The sequence below is a fragment of the Oryctolagus cuniculus genome, chromosome 5 (genome assembly GCF_964237555.1).
Source record: "Oryctolagus cuniculus chromosome 5, mOryCun1.1, whole genome shotgun sequence".
Classification (NCBI taxonomy): Eukaryota; Metazoa; Chordata; class Mammalia; order Lagomorpha; family Leporidae; genus Oryctolagus; species Oryctolagus cuniculus.
Genome location: NC_091436.1, coordinates 75216714 through 75221497, shown reverse-complemented (window position 1 = coordinate 75221497; position 4784 = coordinate 75216714). Strand labels below are relative to the sequence as shown.

The 4784-nt window shown below is 44.6% G+C and overlaps 1 pseudogene; it reads left to right on the top strand.

The window, feature by feature from the left end:
* The first annotated feature begins 3479 nt into the window (after positions 1-3479).
* On the top strand, positions 3480-4456 carry LOC100355554 (folate receptor alpha-like; annotated as a pseudogene).
* Positions 4457-4784: the final 328 nt, after the last annotated feature.

Below are 4784 nucleotides of genomic sequence, written 5' to 3'. Positions count from 1 at the left end.
CCAGGACAATATTGAATAGCAGTGGTGAGAGTGGCATCCCTGTCTGGTACCAGATCTCAGTGGAAATGTGTGAAGCATCTATTCTACATGCTCCAAACTTCAACATCATTAGTCAAAGCTGATCTTAGTAAATAAGCATTGAGAATGAATACATCAAGATGTAAGAAATACCAATCCACTGGAAAGCATGGGAAACATTCAGCAAATAAATCATATACCAGCACAAAAATGTGGCTCCAACTCTGTCTCTTCCATCCAAATGAAGAATTGGGCACCCTGGGCTTCCCCTCATCCACACAGCGAAGAGTCTCAAGCAATCTTCACCTGATACAGCCATTATTTGCTAGGAATGAATGCAAATATTAGTGAAAACATTACTAATCACAATAGAATAAATCTTACCCATTGGATTTTTTTAAAATTATTTATCTGCAATAGTTACACAGAGAGAGAAAGAGAGACAGAGAGAGAGACAGAGACAGAGAGAGGTCTTCCATCCACTGGTTCACTCCTCAGATGGCCACAACCACCAGAGCTGCACCAATCTGAAGTCAGGAACCAAGAGCTTCTTCTAGGTCTCACACACTGGTGCAGGGTCCCAAAGACTTGGGCCATCTTCCACTGCTTTCCCAGGCCACAGCAGAAAGCTGGATTGGAAGTAGAGCAGCCAGGACTCAAACCAGCGCCCACATGGGCTGTTAGAATTGCAGGCGGCGTCTTTTACCCACTATGCCACAGAGCCAGCCCCTGGATTTGATCTGTATGTTATTGTCATGATTGAAATTGGCAGTGTCACACTGCAAAGATAATGAGCAGCTGTGCCTGGGACCCGAGGGAAGACCTTATAGATGAGATGGAGAATGAGTTTCCTCTCACGCAGTGCCCACAGTTGACGGCTGCTGGAAGACGCTGCTGAGAGGAATTATGAGGTCACCTCCATAATGTATCAATGATGCCTGCCAAGAGCACAGGGTGGCTGCGAATGTTTGGCAGAACGGTAGTGATATGGCCTACAGGCACCAACGGAGAAGGCAGAAGGCTATGCCTGATCGCCCACAGTTTCTTCAATGAATCCTGTCTTTTTTTCTACTCTCTGAGCCTTGGCTTGTGCTGGCTCCTCCCCCAGCATGCCCTCCTGAGCCTGGCTGCACTGCTGAGTCACTCTTTGAGTTCTCAGTATCAGTAATGACAGAAGTGTGACTGGAGACAGATAATCCTCCTCTTTCTGATCCTGAACAAAACAATTAGGGAAATGCAAAATTGGGACAAAGCACACAACAGAACTGAAAACAAGCCATGGGATTACCAGAAAGTTCAAGAAATATCTGCTGGATACAGTGCAGGCAAGTTCACATTGAAGAACGGCAGTCTGGATATGCAACGCATCATATTGGGAAGGAAGCATGATCTCTCAGAAGATTAAAGGGGAAAAATACCACAAATTACTCTTAGGTTGTAAAGGCAAAAGCAGGCCATGAGATGGTTGTGTGGAGGAGGAGGGAAGGTTCCTTTCACTGTGGGAAGAGGGCAGTTGTGGGGAGAAAGAGGTACTTCAGAGTAAGGGCTGCTTCACTGAGCCAAGAGCCAGCAGTGCAATGAGATTGTACAAAGTGGCTGAAACCCAGCTAATATTGGAACCAAGCTATGTCGAGGAGCCAGAAGCCAAATAGAGTGCATGAAATTGTGACGCATGTTTATTTTTTCCCACAAGAAAATTCTTATTTGTTTAAATAAAAGCAATATGAAATAAAGGAAAATCAGATACATATAAAACAAAAGTCTCCTCCAACTCATTGCCCAACATACATGTATACCTACCCAATGAAATTTCCAAAGATAATTTTCATAGTCTGGTTTATATTACTCCAAGCATGTTTCATGAAGGTGTAAATTTGTACTCATAAAATAAATGGGCTCATACTATTCTGAAATCCGATGCTTTATTTTAAATCTATTTTGGATAGCTTTTCACTATAGCAAATTCCAATCCTTTTCCTGGATGTAGACAAGTATACCATTATAAGAATTACCATAATATAACTAATTTCTAATTTATGAATGTTTAAATTGTTATCACTGTTTCTTCAAATATAAACAATACACATATGAGTGTATGTGATATATTGTTAATGGATGAATTTCTACAATAGAGTCATTTGCTTAGAGCATGCATATTTTTAATTGCAATTGAGATATTGTCAAATTCATTTTCCTTCCCACAATTTAGGAGAGCAATTCCCACACATTGGCTGTACTGAAGATCATTAACTTAAATGTCTAACAGCAGAATACTGCTCAAAGCAAGCATGCTACAACTATATGAGGAAATACACACAGCTATTTAAAATGATAGTGCAGGGAGCCAGCATTGTGGTGTAGCAGGTAAAGCTGCTGCCTGCAGTGCCAGCATCCCATGTGGGTGCCTGCTCGTGTCCCAGCCACTCCACTTCTGATTCAGCTTGCTGCTAATGCACCCGGGAAGGCAGTAGAAGATGGCCCAAGTCCTTGAACTCCTGCACCCTCATGGGAGACCCAGAGGAGGCTTCTGCCTCCTGGCTTCAGTCTGACATATCCCCAGCCGATGCAGCCATTTGGGAAGTGAACCAGAGGATGGATGATCTCTCTCTCTCTCTCTCTCTCTCTCTCTCTGTAACTCTGCCTTTCAAATAATAAAAATATATCTTCAATAAAATTATTGTGTAAAAGAATGATCACAGGACCTCTGCCACATGTTCAGTCTGTGTGCACACTGGCAGTTGGTCGACCTCTGCAAGTTTATTTTCTCTGAATACATTCAGTCTGGCTGTGAGTTCGTGCTCTGTTTCCTCTCTGTTCTGCACTCTTCTTCCTTACATGTGGTGCTCCATGCAAGGCAGCACCAATCTGCATCCCTTTTCCTTACACCCAGTGCAGTGCCTGGGTTAGAGTAAGTAGAAGCTCAATTAAAGTTTTCTTGCAGGAAAAAAAAAAAAAAAACAACAACAACAACAAAACAAGACTATTTGGAGGAACTGCTATATACACCTTCCCCCCAAACCTGGGTTCACTTGTCTAATGAGCAGAAAGCCAATCACCGACATTGGGTTGGGGTGGTGGAAAATAGTAGGTAATTATGTGCCAAGTGCAGAACAAGAGCCAGGAAGTTAATGTTTCATTCTCAGGCTCCTGAGGAGTTGAGGTAAAGGTGTTTATTGAATGAAGTTGGGGTTGAGAGGTGCATGTTCCACTCCTGTTCTGGTTCCTGGTTGGTCAGTGGTGCCCATTGTAGGGAAGGGGCCACAGAATAGAAAGGAGATGGGATATGAACTTGCAGCTAGAACAAAATTTATTCTCAGATGTGGATAATCAACTGCCAGTGTGCACACATACTGAGAACCTGGCTTAGGGCCCAGACCTCAGCAGGCTGGGCCTTTTTACATCTTAGGTGGGCTAGGGATCCAAAGGGAAGGTGGGGGGCGAAGAAAGAGGTGAATTCTACCATGCATGTTTGGCACCAGCTTTTGAACTTGGAAAAAAATGCAGAGGATGGGGCGGGGACCACCACAGGGTATGAGACTGAATGTCTCTGAAAGAACACAGGGATTAGGAGTAGGAGCTAGAATGGCTGAGGATATGTCCTTGTTCCATCACTCGTGGCCTTCCTCTGGTCAGCCATGCAGTGTTCTTCAGGGAATTTGAGGATGGCTAAGGGGGCTTCAGTCAGTCTGGCAGCCACATGCAGTTGGCTATTGCCTTCTCACCTGGGCAAAAATTGCACTGAAGCAAGACCCTGTGAACCAATACTGATCATTGAGATGTTAATTACTGGAGAATTTTCCTAGGCCAATTGCACCACTCCTTCCATTCGGTAAATTCTTTCTGCGTAGCCCCTGGAGAAACAGGGCCTATTGCTCCATCAACACCAGCCAGGAAGCCAAACGGACACTTCCTACCTATACAGATTCAATGGGACCACTGTGGCAAGGTGGAGCCCGCCTGCAAGCGTCACTTCATCCAGGACACCTGGTTTCCCTGATCTGGGGCCCTGGATCCAGCAGGTGGACCAGAGCTGGCTCAAAGAGCAGGTCCTGAATGTGTCCCTGTGCAAAGAGGATTGTCAGCGCTGGCAGGAGAACTGTCACATCTCCAGCACCTGCAAGAGCAACTGGCACAAGGGCTGGAAATGGACCTCAGGATTTAACTAGTGCCCAAGTGGGAGCTGCCTGCCACCCTTTCATTTCTGCTTCCCTACACCTGCTGCTCTGTGCGAAGAGATCTGAAGTCATTCCTTCAAGGCTAGCTACTACAGCAGAGGGAGCAGGACCACTGCATTCAGATGTGGTTCAACCCAGCCCAGGGCAGCCCCAGTGAGGAGGTGGCCAGGTTCTATGCTGAGGCCATTAGTAGGGCTGCGCTCCATGGGGCCTGGCCTCTCCTGTCCAGCCTGGCCCCAGTGCTGTTCTTTCTGCTCAGCTGAGTGCCTTTTGTATCTCATACTTGGATATCCCTCCCCTGTTCAGCCCCATGGCTCCCAACTATTGGGTTCCTGCTCCACGGCAGGGCCACTGACAGCCAGTTCAAATAAATCAGAAACTCAATGATAATAATATAATAATAATAATAATAATAATACTCATAGTGTTAAGGGAAAAGTTGCAAAAAATATGTAATATGATACTGTTCTTATGAAACCTTTCTGAGCTTTTGTTTCTTCACTAATAAAATGAGAATAACAGTGTCCATATTCATTTGTTAGGAAAAAATTATATTCATGAAAAAAGTAAACTATAAAGTTTCTGATTAAG